Below are 19,523 nucleotides of genomic sequence, written 5' to 3' on the forward strand. Positions count from 1 at the left end.
TCGACTCTCATCGAGTATTTGATAAATATTTCACATTAATCCAGGAACATTATCAAGTAAAATTTTCCATCTCTTTGTAGAACCCGAAAACAATGCATATATGCGTTGAACAACTCAGAAAAAAGAAATAGCTTTAACACAAGAATGTGCCATATCACCAAGAGTGAGATTTAGACTATGACAAGACAAGGCATGTATAATGCTTTTGGATTAATTCAAGATCATTTTGAACACTTTGGTGCTTTCCTTTCATATTAGAACCGTTATCATAACCTTGTCCCCTCACATCATCAACATTAAGATCAAGATACTTCAAAACATTTTGTAGTTCATTAAAGAGTCCTAATCCAGATGTATCATCCACTTTTAGAAACTCCAAAAAGAACTCCATCAATTTTAACTTTGTTATTTAATATATTAACATCGAACTATGAGGGTCATTTGTTCTTGATGACTCACATCAGGCGTATAATCAAGAATTATGGAAAAGTATTTAGCCTCTTTAATGATCTAATGATATAATTTCTCACACTTTGACAAAAGGGAAATGAACTTATTTTGAATTTTATGTCCAAGATAATGATAATAAATTTCACGATCATGAATGCGTCTAACATGATCTTGCATAATCACATCAAACTCTGCAATCATTTCAATCAATCCCAGAAAATTATCATTGTTATCTTGATATAGATTTCATTAGATCCTCGAAATGCTAGATTATGTTTAGCAAGACATTTCACAACTGAGAATATTCTTTGTAACACTTGTCTCTAACGTTCTTTCTCTTTTATAATCTTTTCTTGCAAATTTTTATCGTTTGTTTGATTTTTATCCAATCTTACTCTCAATTCATTTCAAGTATTCATATTAGTCATATGTTCAACACTATTTTCATGTTGTTTAAGCCTTTGGCTAATATATTTCCAATCACTTAAGCCATCATTTGTTAACAAACTTACATTACTAATCAATTTGAACAACTTGCAACAAAAACAATATACTTTTTCAACATTTTTTTTTGAAAAAATTAACCATTTTGTATCACTAGTCTCACCATTGCTCAACTTTCTAGAATAACATGCATATGAGAAATGTCTATAATATTTATCAACATGAAATTCAAGATCAATTTCTCTTATGGGCCTTTTTTCAATTAATATATCCCTCGCATTATTGTCAATTCTCCCAATTTATAGGATAATATATTTTCAAATGAGGAAGTGTTTCTTCACCAATGCCTAAATTTTCAACATTTTCATCAATTGACACATCATTAAAGTCATTGGATCATTCACTTCATCATTTACATTTTCAGAATTTCTAGGATTTTCAGTATGCAAATTATCAGTTGATTGATTCAAAGTTTCATGAGAATCAAACTTTTTAAACACAAATTTATCAAGAGCACCTTTTGTGACTTCTTAACTCCTCCTATTGCTTCCTTTTTTTTCTCTTCCAGACAATTTTTTTAGGCAACATCTCATCAAAGAGTCAAACACAAACCAATCTAATAAATAGTAGAAGAAAAGAACAATTGCACCTGGATTCTTCAATTAGAATTGTAACCATTGGAGTAAGATAAAATCCCAATTCTCAATTTGATAATTGACACTGTTGAACATAAATATTAATAGTTATAACATGAACACCATAAAAACATCAAATAAGAGTCTAAATAACTACTGTATACATTTTTTTCTCAAAAAAATCTACTATACAAAATAGGCATGTGATAATACTTTAAAATTTATAATTTTAATTTATAATTGTAAGTTTGTACAGAATTTGAGAATTACAATTTTTACCATAGACAAAACATATACGGAAATACAGAATTACTATACATAAAAGAAATTTACAGAATTATTAGACATCATTGTAGATTTGTAGAATTTTTTAAATAAGGAATATTATTATAATTATAAATTATAAGTTATAAGTTATGTTTTAATAATTAAAAATAGGAAAGAGGAGGGAGAAACAAGCATACCTTCTAATTTCTCAATTAGGCCAGTTCGCAACCGCCAATTGCCTCCGCAAGACCGCGAGTCGGAAAAATTAGAATAGTAAATAAGGAATCAATTGATTGAATATATGATTCTATATTTGATAGATGATGATTGATTATTGTAGTTGATGAATCCATTCTTTCTCTATTTATATTAAGGAATTTATTCCCGTTGCAACCATCTTGATTGGAAAAAACTAGGAATTTGGGAAAGGAAGAAGAAAAATTTAATGGTGTTTAATACTATGATTAATAATTAGACTGTTGTAAACTTGAAACTTGAGCTTCGGAGAATCAGTTATGGTGGACTGAACTACTGAAGGTCGCAAGAAGAAGGAGATGAAGAGTTAAAAGTTTTGAGAATCTGATGTAATTGTGATTCAAAGGTCAAAAAGTAATGTTTTAATTTTTTTATTTTTTAAATATGCATGACAACTAGCAAGCATTAATTGAGGAAGTTATTTTCCTTGTTGTGGGCTTGTGGGTTGTGGCATCCCATCAACTTTGCAGTAGGTAGAATATTTTTTTTAAGTAGTAGTAGACTAGCAGATTGAGAAGAATCCCCTCCAAACTTGGGCCCTAGGCGGTTGCACTCGCCTGCTCACTGTCCCCCTAGGTTCCATGTTCGCCTTGGACCGATGCGGGTGACTCGATCCGATCTGAGGTGTCACATTAGGGCCACCAGTGCGACCCAGAATAAAAGTCCAGGAAAAATTAAAATTTATTTTAAAACGTGTAAAATCATAAACAATTTATAGTAAATACAAGTTCAAAACCATTCATACATATGTTAAAAGTAGAATTCAACAATATCCAATAATAAAACATGTTACAACTCGGGATAAAAAACAGAATACAACCTACATGCCCCCTAATCACATGCATCGTACTCCGCAAGCAACGCCGATGAAACTCCTTTATTGATGTCGATAGCTGCACTAGTTATATTCTTTTAACCTAAAATGGTGAGTAAAAGAGTGAGCTTTGGGAAGCTTAGTAATATATAACTATCAAGTGATGTTGAATGACATGCGTAATAGCCAAACATAAAATTTTCCTTATCGATTCATGCGTCTATAGGTTTTCGGGATGAGCTGTGGTTCTACTGATATTTCTTCGAGTAAAAGACATGAATATTCAGTTCAGAGGAAACATTCAGTGGGCCAAGTTTAGGAGATCGAAATAGGATGTCTAGTGTGTTCCAACAAAATAGAGTAATTTATATAGATCCTTTAAAAACGTTAGCAATTCAAAACATATTTTAAAACCATAGTAATACCCTCCAACCGAACACCATTATGCAGTTTTCCTAGAACTGTATGTCAGAACGATCCTTAAGCCTTTTTTGGGCTATGACAGGGAGCGATCCAACTTAATTTTAGAGAAGATTTGGTTTTAAAATAAAGTCACAAAAATAAATTTGGAGTCACCATCGACCTTTGGATTAGGTAGGTCGAATAGCTAAAAATATATTTTAAAATAATTTTTAAAAAATAAACTTCAAAGATAGAAAATGATCTGTGTTTAACCAGAAACTCATTTTAAAAAGGGTTCGGGTGTCGATTACACGCGAGATTAACACTCCCATAATGTCTAAAATTGGTACATATGCATACATCATATGGATATTGAAATTTGAAATTGAATATACATTTAAACTATGATCCTAAAAAGGAAATTCAAAAAGGGTATTATTTTGCACAGATAATCCTTGAGAACACACTCTTAGTCTGTTAAGGGGTGTTTCCGTAATTCCCCTTACAAAATAATGTCGTCTTATTTTACGAGATGGGACAAATAACAATCAAAGTACAAAACTAATTATACGTAAATAAGCATTTAATATGAAGAACAAAATATATTATAAAGTATAACACGAAACATAAAAGAAAACAAAAATGTATTTATCCTATGGGTAAATTCTAAAGTCTAATAACTCTAAAGACAAATCAAAGCATACATAGATACATTCATTTTTATTAAAACAATCTAAAAAAACTATTCTAATTAATTACAATGAATAAACCATATTAATTCAAACTAGTATTTAAAAAATTGAACAACTATGGTACTATATTGAAACAAAGCAAAATTGAACACAAATCAAGAATTAAAATAGGGATTAAAATAAAAAATGCGCATAAATACGAAGTACTCAAGTGGAATAATCTAAAAAATAAAACTGGGACATAAATCTGGAAAATAATGAAATCGGGACAAACAAAAAGGCCAAATTCGAAAATGGTCCTTACTGGTGATTGTTTTGCAAAAATGCGCTAAAGATAGAGGGACTAAATAATAGTTTTACCCTAAAGTTTTGATGGCTAAATAGTAATTAATTCGAAAGTTTTAATATATAAGCCTAATTTAGAATAAACCTAAACTTAAACTAAATATTTCCCTGCTCTCCTCTCTAACATGCAACGTCACCTAAGCCTTAAGAACGCTACGGTCGGCTACCATGTTTTGATGATCGTTCACTTGATAACCATCACCTGAGGAATATGAGAAGACCCTAAACCTAAACCATAAAGGGACTAGTCCCTATTTTATCTTTTCTCTACTATCTTCCTCTTGTGGTCGAGACTTAAACCCTTAAAACTCAACCCTCAATCAAACGACACACATAGTTTTCGACTATCGGCCACCTCAACCCCCAACGTTATCGGTCCCTGGTCGTAAATTGACCTTGCTACAAGCCCCGACCACTACCAACAGTTATCGGTTGAACTAAAGCTTAGCCCTAAAAAACCTTACCTCTTTCTTCTAAACCTCAAAAAGGTAGAACCAAACTGACACAACTGAGTCCTAAATGAATGCCCTCTTTGACCCTCGACCACCACCGACGGTGGCCAGATCACTAAGTCGAGACCTTAACAACTCCTAAACTTCATTTTTCTCTATTCTATACCCAAAATTGAGCCTTCAAAACTCATTTGCAAACCATAAATTAGCCGAAAGAAGCTACCATCAACTCCCTGATGGCCGACGACAAGTCTCTCTTTTAAGGTAAACGAACAACTCCTCTATTTTATTCTTCACTCTTCGAAACCCTCTTTTTTTTCCTATTTTGATTCGATTTTCCAAGGGAAAAAGGTTGTGTAAACTCAAAGAAAAATGAAAATAATACCTTTGAAATACTTCTGGTGTTTTTGGTATTACTTGGTTTCCTTCGAATGGGGGAAGGTAAAAATTACGTACCTTTCTTTAAAAAAATCTTGTCTTTTACATTTTCTGTCCCCTTTACATTTGTTGGGGAGGGGATTTTAAAGCACCCCTCCCATTTACAAAAATGGTAAGAAAACTTTTTTTTCTTTCTCTTATGTTGTTTTTGCTATTTTCGTGCTAGAGGTGCTGTTGTTGCTAATTTGGTAGTGTTGCTACGGATTTGGTGCTGTTGCCGCGAATTTGGTGCTACTGTGTGGGCTGGCCGGAGGTGTAAAGGGAACCACATACGATTTGGCGATAGGGCTGTCAACCTAGGCAAAATTAGGGTATTACAGTTGCCCTCTTTGCTTATTGTTGTGAAACAATAATGAAGCAAAAACAAAAGATGCCTAATTTTGTCGAGTTCAGTTGTAACCCAATATGGCTTCACTACTCTTCTTCGATCCTCTGTCAATTTGTTCCATCATATTTCAATGGAACGGTTTAGTTTTTTGGATCTGAAACTTTCCTTGTTTGATTTGCCCTAATCTCAGGGTTGCAGGTCCTTTAATCAATTGATTCGTTTCTCCATACCCAAGAATATTTGCTTTCCTCCTACATCTGATGGTCCATATGAAAGCATCTTGCCCAAGGGTGTATAGATGGCCCAAAGAATTTATCATCTTGTTCGAAAGACTGACAAATGACCCGAAGGATTTAATCATCATGCTTGAAAGACTTATTGATGGACCGAATGACTTACCAATTTTGGAAAAAGTTTACTGGGTTAGAAACTATGGAAATTTTTCTTACTTTTCAAAGATTTCATTTTCTAAAAATATTAAATGAGAAACTTTGAAAATTGCCTTTTTCATTTTTTTAAAATCATGTGAAAACATCTTGCCCGAAGGTCTTATAGATGGCCTAAAGGACTTATCATCTTGCTTGAAAGACTGAAAGATAACCTGAAGGATTTAATCATCATGCTCGAAAGATTTACTGATGGCCAGAAGGACTTACTAATTTTGGAAATAGTTTACTGGGTAAAAAACTTGGAAATCGTTTTCTTACTTTTTAAAAATTTCATTTTTAGAAAATATTAAATGAGAAACTTTAAAAATTGTTTTCCTCATTTTTTAAAACATCATGTGAAAACATCTTGCCCGAAGAATTTAATCATCATGCTCGAAATACTTACTGAAGGCCCGAAGAAAATACTAATTTTGGAAATAGTTTAATGGGTAAGAAACTTTGGGAATCATTTTCTTACTTTTTCAAAAATTTCATTTTTAAATAATATTAAATGAGAAACTTTGAAAATTTCTTTTATCATTATTCGAAACATCATGTAACACCCCATCTATGAGTTAAAATTTCATATGATATTTATAGAAGTGGTCTAATTTAAATTTTGGTTATCAAGGAATTTTGAGAAGGTTGAGGACTAAGTATAATTTTACATTTCTTTGGGTTTAGAGGACTCTAGAATTTACGTGAATCCTATCCATTATTTAGTGATATGAATTTGTTATTATTATTATTTTATAATATGGAAAATGGATACCACAAGTGGGGTGAGATGGAAATAAATTAAGGATAATGGCATTGCCACCATGGTTGGAATCCATTGCTTTCAGCTTTCACTTCGGCCAGCTAGCATTTGTATCCACCAAAGTTGGAACTCAATAAAAGAAATTTATTGCTTTGTCATTTTCCAACAACAATCTCCACATATAATAAAAAACCCATACCAAGATTTCTTTACTCTGAAAACTAACCAGTTTCTATAGTTGGTATTTATTTATTATATACTTAGAGATAAGCGTCTCTGAATCCGTTTGAACCATATCATGCACCATGGCTTTATTACATATGTTCTTTCCACTACGTTAAAAAACAATGCTTGGTTCCTATAGCTTTCCAGGATTACAGGACCCTTGAAGTAACTGGTTTAGTTAAAAGACCTCTAAAGTTGAGCATGCATCAGCTCGTGAACAAGTCTCAAAGCCTTGAGTTCTTGGTTACCTTAGTTTGTGGTGTTAACAAACGTAAAGAATAAAACAAGGTGAAACAAATGATAGGTTTCAACTAGGTAGCTGCAGGGGTTTCCACTACAAAGCCAGACAACACTTTTGCAACGCCATAGTTCATCTCTCAGAGCATTGGAGAATCAAGTGGGACAGATTGCCACGATACTACATTCTCGCCCACACGGAAATCTCCCTAGTGATACTGAAGTCACTAGCATCATGGAAAGGAGCAATGCAATGTAATTACGCTAAGAAGTGTAAAACAAGTTGATCAAGATGACAAGTTTGGGGGAGAACAGTTGAACAATTCTCGCCAAGGCGTAACACAACTGGATGAGGAATCTGAGAATGCTGAACAAGATAAAGCGCATGAAAATAAGGAAAGAAGTGAAGAATCAAAAAAGCATCAACCGAATAACAAGAAATTCATGGTCAAGGCCAACGATTACCCTGCACCATCAGTAGTCGATGTGAGACCTCCACCACTGTTCCCTCAACAGTTGAAGAAATATGATGATGACATCCAATTCAAGAAATTTGTTGATGTTCTGGACCAGTTATGTATCAATGTGCCCCTATTCGAAGCCATCGAGCAAATGCATTCCTATGCCAAGTATCTGAAAGAAATTGTTACAAAGAAAAGGAAGGTAGAACGTGTTGCCACGACAACAGAAATCTGCTCAGCAGTAAGCAAACTCCCACCAAAGCAAAAAGACCCTGGCAGCTTTGTAATACCATATTCCATTGGTAATGACTTCATCGGACGAGCTCTCATTGACTTGGGATCAAGTGTAAACTTGATACCAAAATTGATATTCATGAAACTAGACGGGTATCATGCCCATCCCACCACGGTTATTCTACAGTTGGCTCATCGGTCTTATGTACGACCCGAGGGCAGAATTGAAGACGTTGTAGTAAAGGTGGATAAATTCGTATTTCTAGTGGATTTTCTCATTCTGGATTGCGAAGCCGTTGAAAATGCACCAATCATTTTGGGATGCCCATTCTTAGCCATCGGGAGAATTTTAATAGATTGTGAAAAGAGAGAATTCACCATGAGAGTTGGCGAGCAAAGCGTCACGATCAATGTTTTCAACTCTATGAAATACGCATATGATCTAGAGGAATGTCAATACATTAGTAAGATTGAAGAAAAGGCAATCCTTGGACGAGGTGAATCTCTAAGGCTCGATGAGTACAATACTTTGTACCATGAACCTACAACTGAGATGCATGAAGCAGGAAACTTTGACCGAGACGAACTATTTTCAGAAGACGGTTCTGATAATCATGGCCACGACAACAGAAATCTGCACAATGAACACCCTGAAAGCGACGACAATGCAAAACACGGAGGAAAGACAAATGACCAATTGAGATTTCTTCATAGGCCAGGTATGAAATTCAAACCTTTAGATTATGAGGAAGTTAAATCTCAAGAGTTATCTTCACAACATGCACCGAAATTAGAGCTTAAGACTTTACCATCACATTTGAAATATGCTTATCTAGGAGTTGATGAAACTTTACCAGTGATAATCTCTACCAACCTAACCTCCGAACAGGAGAAGAGTTTGTTACATGTTTAGTCACATCACAGAAAAACTATAGGATGGACGATGACAGACTTGAAAGGAATCAATCCAACCATATGCATGCACAAAATCAATCTTGAAGATAACCATAACACCTCAGTAGAACCCCAAAGATGGCTCAACCCATTCATAAAGAAGGTTGTCATAAAGAAAATAATAAAATGGCTAGATGCGGGAGTTATTTATCCTATATCCGATAGTTTATGGGTAAGCCCAGTTCAATGCGTGCCAAAGAAAGGTGGTGTAACCGTGGTTAAAAGCGAGCATGATGAGTTACTCACCATAAGAATAATCACAGGATAACGCATATACATGGATTATAGGAAGCTCAACAAAGCCACAAAGAAGGATCATTTTCCCCTCCCTTTCATCGATCAAATGTTGGATAGATTAGTAGGAAAGGCATTTTATTGCTTCCTCGATGGATACTCGGGGTATAATCAAATTGTCATAGCACCCGAAGACCAAGAGAAAACAATGTTCACATGCTCGTATGGTACCTATGCATTTAGGAGAATGCCGTTTGGTCTGTGTAACGCTCCAGCTACATTCCAATAATGCATGATGGCAATCTTTTCAGAAATGGTTGAAGAGTGCATGGAAATATTTATGGAAGACTTCTTCGTTCCGGGTAATGACTTTGACCAATGCCTCGGCAATTTATCCAAGGTGTTGAAACGTTGTGAAGAAGCCAACCCAGTACTAAATTGGGAAAAATGCCATTTTATGGTAACTAAAAGAATAGTGTTAGGACACAAAATTTTATTCCATGGCATTGAAGTCGATAAAGACAAGGTGGATGTAATTGCAAATCTTCCCCCACCCACTAATGTGCGAGATTTGAAGAAAAAGCTTTCAGTAGCACCAATAGTTATCCCACCAGACTGTAAAGAACCATTTGAGCTTATGTGCGATGCTAGTGACTATGCATTCGGAGCAGTGCTAGGGCAACGAAAAAGTAAAATTTTTCATGTTATCTACTATGCAAGCCGAACGCTTAATGATGCTCAAGTGAACTATACCACCACTGAAAAGGAACTCTTACCAGTAGTATTTGCATTTGATAAGTTTAGGCCATATCTAATAGGCACTAAGGTAATTGTGCACACATATCACTCAACTTTTAAATATATGATTAATAAAAAAGATGCAAAGCCTAGACTAATTCGGTGGATATTATTACTGCAAGAATTTGATTTTGAGATCAATGATAGAAAAGGTATAGAAAATCAAGTAGCAGACCATTTGTCTCTAGGCTAGATAACAAACCTGATTGTCTTGACATCACATATATTAAAGAGGATTTCCCTGATGAAAAAATATTATTTGTCACGGCTGCACCGTGGTATGCTAACATCGTTAATTTTCTTGTTAGTGGTATTGTTCCTCTTGATTTATCTAGCTAGGGCAAACATAAATTTCGACACGATGTATGACATTACTACTGAGACGAACCATTACTATTCAAGCAGTGCGAAGACCAAATAATCTGAAGGTGCATTCCAGAAGAATAACAACAAGATATCCTACTCCAATGCCACTCGTCACCATATCTAGGGCATTTTGGTGGGATGAGAACAACAACAAAAGTACTTCAGTCGGGATTCTATTGGCCAACCCTGTTCAAAGACGCGCATGAATTCTACAAGTCATGTGATATATGCCAACAAACATGAAACATCTCGAAACGACATTAGATGCCATGGCAAAACATTCTGAAGATCGAACTTTTTTGACGTATGGGGCATAGATTTCATGGGACCTTTTCCAACATCATTCGGAGATATGTACATTCTCTTGGCAGTGGATTATGTATCAAAATGGGTTAAAGCAATTGCAACACCTAAGAACGATTCCAAGAAGGTATTGAATTTTCTGCATAAAAATATATTCACCCGCTTTGGGATACCACGAGCTCTCATTAGCGATGAATGGACACATTTTGATAATAAATTTGTTGCCAAGGCACTAAAAAGATATGGAGTTTGACATAGAATTTCTATGGCATATCACCCTCAGACGAATGAACAAGCCGAAGTATCTAACCGAGAAATCAAGTAGATCCTAAAAAAAGTGGTCAACCCAAGTCGAAAAGATTGGTCGCCAAAGCTAGATGAAGCACTATGGGCCTATCGTACAGTATTCAAGACACCACTGAGAATGTACCCGTTCAAGCTAGGCTATGGAAAGGAATGTCATCTATCGGTGGAACTCGAACACAAAGCTTATTGGACCATAAAAAAGATAAACATGGATGCTCAGGTTGTTGGAAAAAGAAGACTATTGGAACTAAACGAGATAGATGAATTTAGAGCACATGCATACGAGAATTCCCGCCTTTACAAGGAGAAAACAAAACGATGCATGACAGAAAAATATTGCCAAGGGAATTTATTCTGACAACAAGTATTGCTCTACAATTCACACCTTAAGTTATTCCCAGGCAAGCTAAAATCACCATTTATCGTACACCAAGTCCATGACAATAGAGCATTTGAAATTCAGAACCAAAACGATGGTTCTATCTTCAAAGTGAATGGGCAGAGACTCAAGGAGTACAAAAGAGCCCGTGGAACAAGTGGAAGCATGAGGAGTTGAAGCATTCATGAAGGAGAAAGGACGAGCTAGGGAAAAAGGTTTTGGCGGCAGAACAAAATGAAAATAAATCTTTTCCCCTCCTTTACGTCAAATCACATATTTCTCATTTAATGAGAAATCTTTTCCCCAGCGAGAAAAGACACAAATACCCAGAAACCAACCATCACTTTCCAAGAAAAAAACTACCCACTCTTCTTCTTCATCGTGTTTCCATCTTTCTCTACAAACCATAAAATTAGCTTTCTTTCTCTAAAAAATATCTCTCTTCGCCACCACTAAAATCAGCCAAGAAAAATGGTGAGATCGAGACCGGCCCTACCCCACAGACAGAATTTCAAACGTTTCGAAACAGCCAAAACAGAGGCACGATTCAAAACTATTCAACAACTCCAAGTCTATTTGGAAGATGGATTCATTTTTCCAGCCGAGGGAGAAGAACAATTTGGCCCTGAGGTGATGGACGTCATAAAGAAGCATAAATAAGAGAAGTTTGCTCGTAATCCTAACGTAGTAGCACCAGCAATGGTGAGGGAGTTCTATGCCCACCTCGCGGACATTCTCTAACCACACGATATATGTTCAAGGAAAACTCATTCGCTTTTCCCCTTCTGCACTTAACAAATACTTTAAGTTGGGGAAGGTGGATGATCAACATAAGAAATTTGTGGCCGAGGCAGATCAAGAAACGTACAGTGGAGTTCTACAGGATTTATGTTTTGGGTGGGCTAAGTTCGAAGGGAATGCCCCCACAAGAAAACAAGTAGATCGACGAGCCCTCAAGCCACATGTGAAATTGTTGAACCATTTTCTTAAAAGCAAGTTGATGCCAACGTCCCACAACACCACTATCCTCGTCAAGCGGCTAATGTTGTTGTACTCGATCATATACGGTAGGATAATCGATGTGGGTGAAATCATCTTTGAGCAGATCCATGACTGTGCCATGAGGAACCATGGTAACCTAATATTCCCAAACCTTATAACTGCGCTGTGCAGAAAGAAAAAGGTTCATGATGACCCATTCGAGGACTTCATCAAACCCAATGAGGGTATTACAATGAAAAAAGTCCTCGAGTTGATGAGTTTCAATGATGACGACGCAAAGGAGGGTCTGGAGTGAGGATTAAAATTGGTTGTCGCGACTAGAATGGTCGATGTGGTCACACACACGCGTGAGACACGTGAAAAGATTGGGTGCCTGGAGGACCACATGAAAATTTACTTTGAATACGCCAAGAAAAGGGATATGCAACTCAACACCTTCATCAAGGAGTTACTCCCAACCACAATGATCAGACTGCCAACCTTCCCCACTGTCATCCTCAATTATAATGCGGGCAGCAATACATTCTATGCCTCGACATCTAATGTCCCTCCAAACGTTCCACCAGTGGTGACCACTGATGTGCCACCATTGGCAACCCATGTTTCACCCGTACCAGAAGAAAGCCATGGTGACACCGAGGAGTTCCCCATCCTTCCCCACCACTGAAAGCAGTAGTGATACTCCACCCTACTTCTTTACTGATGAAGACTTCACGCCATCACCGAAGCAGCCTGAGCAGGATCCCATTCCATTCCCAGTTCAATTGACACCACCAGCCCCAACACCAGCTCCTAGTCCACCACCAGTTCCAGCATAACCGACTCCCGCGATCGAGCAATCCACTTCAGCCCACGCGTCGACCAGCAAGAAGCGATACAAGAGAACGGGGGGGCCGAATACTTTAGCCATCTCATTCTCATCTAGAAGCAGTAGACTCGGCATCCGAGAGCTCTCTTCCCCTCTCAAACGACGTCGCACGAAGGCGTCTAGTCAAGCCACACCACCACAATAAGTTTATTTTTAGACTTCGTTTTTATTTTTATTTTCGCATTTGCATATAGTAGCATTTAGTTGGTTTTCATGCATTGAGGACAATGCATTCCTCAAGTTTGGGGGAGGTGTTGTCTATTCTGCCATACTTTGTTAAATAGTAATAGTAATGGATGTTAATTGGTTGAAAATTTTGGTTGTCATGACATAAGAAGGTTAAGATTATTATTAGGAATGAATTAGGGATGCCCAATGATGAATGCAAAATTCTATTGCCTAGGCAAGAATTATTGTAAAGACTGTCTGAAGAAGAGAACCAACCCTAGGCTTGATCCTTTGAAACTTATAAACACGATTGTAGGCTCTCTTTGCTCTAGGTAATCTGTAAAATTTTAGGGAAAGAACTTTCTAATTGCCGAGACTTCAAAAATATTCTAAGGGTAAGGTAAAAACTCTCTAGTATTTAAAAACTTGAAAACTTAAAAAATACAAAGGGACACTCCTCTGTGCAAAGGCATGAATAATAAAAACTCCAAAAGAAATTAAGAGTATCCAAGGCATATGAGTGAATGAAATTAGTCACATTTATGACTTTGCCCAACTAGCATGTGGGTGGAAGGTATGCTCCCTTTCACCTAGAGCGTGTAACTGTAGCTGTGATGAGCTGACTCCCCTATAAAAAATAAAAAAAAATGTGACTAAAGAGAATAAAAGTTGATAAATAACTAGGAGTATAAACTAATTCTGATGAATAATTGGTTTCCTTGACAACCTAGAAGTGCTTACTTTAAGTTTTCTAATTACCTCTATGCATAGACTGGTTACAATTATGCACACACACAATAGCAAAAGATCCTGACTAGGGAGGGGACTTGACTAATATGACTGTCGAACATGTTGAGGCACATATTTTGCTGAGGGCTGAAATCTCAAACCCGATGATGTTCTTGATATTGATTTGCCATGACAATTTTAATTTTCTTCTAGCTATTATCCATTGCTTGAGGACAAGCAATAACTTAAGTTTGGGGGTGTGATAACTCCGTAAAAAGACTTAATTTATAGTCTTTTCACTTAAGTTATTGCTCGTCTAAACAAAGTATGCATTGAATTTTTAGTTGCATATATGTTATAATTTCTTGTGGTGGATAAGTTTTGCCTAGGCAGAATTTATTTGGCTTAACTGATGCTGCTGAGGAGAAGGGGTTGTTTGAGTTGTTTTTGTGCAGGAACTCTACAGAGTAAGAACATTTCAGTCATGACAATGAAACGTTGCAAAGGCCAATGGAGCAGATGAGAACGTGAGGAGCAGATTTATCTCGCCGAGGCCAGATTTATCTGAAGAAGTCTGAAGCACATATGGCGAAACCGCCTATGTCACATGCCAGCTGGATAACCTACTTCACGTGCAAGCAAGCCTTGATCATTCTGACAGCCTACAGCGGCCTTTCCTTTTTAAGTTTGGGAAATTAATAACGGCTAATTAAGGAAACTCCAAAAGCATGCAAAGCCCTAGGAGATTCTCCTTATAATTATCAGCCGTAGCCGCAAAAAAAAAAAGAGGTAAGGAAGAAGAAAGAAGAGATATACCTTAGGTGTGAGCAAGCAGCTGCAGTGTTTTCCCTCCGTCTACCCCCCAGTCTTCCTTGGTGTCATCCATAACCAGACGATAGCAGAGTGGTGATCAGGCCTCGAGAGAGGGTGATCACCAAGGCAGGCGTGGTGTTGATCAAGATTATCGCGACAGAGCCCCAGTTTTGGGAGTCATTTTTCCTTTGTTCTTAAAATCTTATTTCATTTGGGGTTGTATTAAACAGTTTAATCTTGGATGATCTTTGATAACACCATGAATGCTTTACTTGGTGCTAAACTTTGTTTGCCTGAACAATATTTTTATGTTTATGAATGATGAATTATGTTTGCTTATGACTGTTTTGCTCGTAGTTTAAATATTTTTCCTTAACACTGTAAGAGCATCAAGAGATCACCTGGGGTTTCGATAAAACATGTATGGGAATTGTAAAAGCATCGAGAGATAGCCTTTTGTCTAGAAAGTGATTCTTGAATTCGAGAGAATTAAGAGAGATCAACGTGAGCAAATGAATGAATCCGGGATGGTAAAGTTCTAACTTGTCTACCTTAGAGATAAGGAGTGATTTTCAAACAACTAAAAGGGATAAAGGCTAGATTAGGTTAAGACAACGTCTATAGTTAACGCCGAGAGGTATTACCATAGCAACCGTCTAAGAATACCTAGTAATCTTGTCGGGCAGTTTAGTGAGTCATAATAATTCATTCTGGGCTTAAAATAATTGTTGCCGAGACAATAGTTTAGCATCAGTGCTCTGTGACACGTCTGAATATGTGAGGTTGTTTGCATTATATTTAATCCAATACTTGTTTTGTTTTATCTGTCTGCATATTTTCTTTGTCTCGACCACACTTGTCTGCAATCATTGAATCATTATTCTTAGCTCATTAATATTAATTTTTAGATTTAATACTTAGTAGGATTAATTTGTGGCATTAGTTCTAGTTGTGGTGGAAAGATATTTCTAATACAATCCTTGTGGAGACGATACTCACTCACTACTATATTACTTGCATCAATTGTGTATACTTGCACAGATTAGCTTGCCTTAGCATATACATTCACAAGCGATCAATATGCACGTTAGAAGTTGTCTGTAGAAAGGAGCATTTGGAAAGCTTTATTTTTAAGAAGTGTAGGTAGAATTTTGATGTTTATTTGTTTGAGAATGATGGTATTCCGCCATGTTTTTACAGATGTGAGTGCCAACTTTTATACTCCAATTGGATATATGCGAAAGGTTGAAGAATAAAGAAATTGCATAAAAAAGGAATTTGAGCAACTAAATTCAATAATGAATCAGTTTCACAAACCCCCCAATTTTTACAGAAACACAAACAAAACCCCATGGCCGATAGTTATAGAAAGAAAGTAGAGTGCGGAAGAGAAGAAAAACATACCTACAAGTAATTAGAAGTTGGCGACCAGAAGAGTGCGATTTTTGTTTGATGCTACGCTGGTGGTGGTCAGTGGCTATAGTGGTTGTGTTGGGTTAGGGTCTGGAGAATTAAGGATTAGACGGGGGAAAAGGGGAATATATGTATCATTTTGTGGCATTTACAGGGAAAAAAATACCGCTAATGTACGCGATTTTGCAACGTTTTTGTAACAAACGCCACTATAGATGAACCTTATTATGGCATTTGTATAAAAACACCGCTAATGTACTACTATGTTGCGACGTTAGTTGAAAAAATGCCACTATAGGTGAACTCTATTGCGACGTTTGTATAATAAGGCCACTGACGTATTAATTTGTTGCGGCGTTTTTGAAAAACGCACTATAGATTAACCCTATTATTGTATTTTTGTAAAAACACTGCTATAGTACTTATCTGGTGCGGCGTTTGTTTAGAAAATGCCACTAAAGATGAACCTATTGCGGCGTTTGTATAAAAACACTACGAAAATACTACCCTATTGTTGCGTTTGTTAAAAATGCCACTATATATTAACCCTATTGCAGTGTTTATATAAAAACACCGCTAAAGTTACCAATTTGTGGCGTTTGGTTTGTAAACGCCTCTATATGTTAAAAGTTAGTGGCGCTTACCCTCAAAAAGCCTCTAAAAACGCCACTATAGAACAATTTTGCTGTAGTGATTGCACCTTGGCTTGAATGTTGTCTTGATTTACTATTGGGGAGGAGAATCGGCTTGTAGCAAATTCAAATCCCTAAGAACAAACTTAGCGGTGGTCCGTCAAGGGAAATCAAGATCGGGTTCGATTCTCACTGAGATGCATAATTCGAGCAGAGGCTTTTCCAGCATTAAAGAAGATATTGACGTTAACATCGATAGTTGAAGTTAAATCCAAACAAGAATTAAATTCCAAGGATTGACTCCGGAAATTAGTTCACATGAAAGAAGAGCAAGGTACAAGGGTTGGGCCTTGTAGACTGTAACCGACAAGAATCTCGAAGTAAAATCTATTTAAAGGATCGAGACGAGTTAAGTCAAAGCAAAGCCAGAGGCTATCTCCTATCATTATCTCTTTCAATTATTTATTTTTATTGCTTTTTTATTTTTATTTAGTTTATTCAATTAAATTAGATAAACCACCATTTTATTTTATTTTGCAAATTTTCTGGTTAAAGATCAAATTAGATTTAATTAGAAATTCCTTAGTCTTTGTGAATCGACCCTATTTCTCTATATTATTCTATTCTATTTTATTTATTTAAATTGAAAATTAAGTTTATTTATTTGATAATTACGACACTTGTAAGCATCAGTGAGCTGCTGGACATCGTCTTCATTTGTCACGTCGCAGCGAATGTAGCAAGCACTTTAACTGAGCTTATTGACAAGGGCTTCTCCTTTGCTGTCATGGATATCTGCGATCACGACCTTGGTACCATTTTCATGGAAAAAGCACACGGTAATTGCTCCAATGCCGCTTGCACCTACTGTTATCATCGCCACTTTCCCAACTAAGCGGAAATTAAACCATAACAAAACGCAACCAATTATATAGTAATAAGCTCAAGAGAAAATGAGAGGAAGTGCTTTTGGGAGTAATTTAATACCTTCTAAGTGGTGATATCAAAGAAGAAACATTGCTCATCTTTTCCTTGCAAGAAATCTTAAATCAAGAAGAGAGTAGGAAGAAATGAGAGGCAATTGCTTCTTGATTCGTTGTGAACTTTATATAGTAAAATTAGTTGAAGAACAGAATGAAATATATAGGTTTCATCGACTGAACCGTGAACACTAAGTTAAGCGGCTTACAGACAACTACAAAGGACAATCAAAACAACAGAGATACAATGAAACCGAAAGTTAAATTGCCGACAATGAAGACTAAGTTCCTTGCCATTTGGCACAATGAATCACGTTAAGCTTGTACAAAGTAACAACGGGAAACATAAACCTAGGAATAAGAGAAAAAATAATTACAAGTACTAAACCTCGAATTATAAATTTAAGAAATCCGATGAACCCCAAGTTCAATAAGCAACATAAAAATTAAGTATATTCAGAAGGTTCCTTTATTATCAATTTCATTCACTTCAATCCAAATCTGAACAACAAGAATCTATAATAAAAGAAACCCACAATCCACACTAAACGATCAATAAAATGGAACTTTAGATATGGTTCATGTCCGCTTTACTTTTTGTACATTTAAAATTTAATTTTACTTTATCTCTAAGAATTTAATTTTTCTATGGAACACGTTTTTATTCGGATTGAACATTCGGTCCGATTTCATTTAATTCAATGATTGACCAAAAGAAAATTTTATTTTAATAAATAAATAATGAAATAAATTAATAAATAAATAATAGAATAGATGATGTCACAATCTAATAACAAACACGAAATTCATAAAAAATTAAACTTAAAAAGAATCTTTAAGGAGGAGGGGACTAAATTATAAAAGTTATAATAATTCAAGGATTTTGTTGTTGGAATAAATATGGTTAAATCAGCTGATGACAGTTTACTCCTTTTGATTTGGAAGGAGAGATGCAGCTGATAGACAAGCAATAGTCGGTCGACTATTAGGAATGTATTTGCGAACGGTTTTAGGCCTTTCAGTTCTCTTAATGTAGAAGAATCAATCTCCTCTCCTCTTAGTTGCAGGAGTTTATTTATTGATCATGAACTGACTCTCTTAGCATGCTTTTGTTAGGTCTAGGATCACGATTGCTATGTATAGGCAAAAAGGGTATATGAATGTAGCTGTCGATTAGCAAACTGTCCCCCATCTCCAATGTCGATAGAGTGTCATAAAGTGGCTTGATCCAAGATTTAATACCTCAAAGATTGATGGGATCAAATAAGTTACGAAGGTTGTGGATGGTTCACCCCTTCTGATTTGGGTGAAGAGCCTAAAACGATGATTTGTAGGTATGCTTGATTATCGATTGACAAACCATAGGGTGCTTTTTTAAAGTTCATATTACGAGATTATGGCTTTCCGAAACAAGGAGTGCTCTGTTTTGTAGGCCTTAAATCCAAGCAAATTATTTGTATACTAAACATAGTTATTTCTACACTTGCGAAAATTGTTAGATGATGAAAGTTGGGTGTAATGGCTTCAAGTCCTGCGCTCATTCGAAGCGGGGGAGTTTTCTCTGCTGTTGAGATACTGAATAGATTCAAGGGAAATTCCTACCCTGGTTTGTATGTACTCTTGATGAATAGTTATCAAATGTGTATTTCGATAGATTGTAGAGTTATCTCGAAAGCTTCTCTTGATTTGCGCATATCTTTTTGTAAAGGGC

The 19,523-nt window shown here is 36.1% G+C and overlaps 1 long non-coding RNA gene across 1 annotated transcript; it reads left to right on the forward strand.

Moving 5' to 3' along the window:
• Positions 1 to 15,709: 15,709 nt before the first annotated feature.
• LOC120207373 lies at positions 15,710 to 17,439 on the forward strand. Its single transcript, XR_005524199.1, has 3 exons — positions 15,710 to 15,720; positions 17,092 to 17,096; positions 17,127 to 17,439. It is a non-coding gene; the product is annotated as an uncharacterized LOC120207373 (long non-coding RNA).
• Positions 17,440 to 19,523: the final 2,084 nt, after the last annotated feature.

Source organism: Hibiscus syriacus, unplaced genomic scaffold (genome assembly GCF_006381635.1).
Source record: "Hibiscus syriacus cultivar Baekdansim isolate YM2019G1 unplaced genomic scaffold, ASM638163v2 tig00014673_pilon, whole genome shotgun sequence".
Classification (NCBI taxonomy): Eukaryota; Viridiplantae; Streptophyta; class Magnoliopsida; order Malvales; family Malvaceae; genus Hibiscus; species Hibiscus syriacus.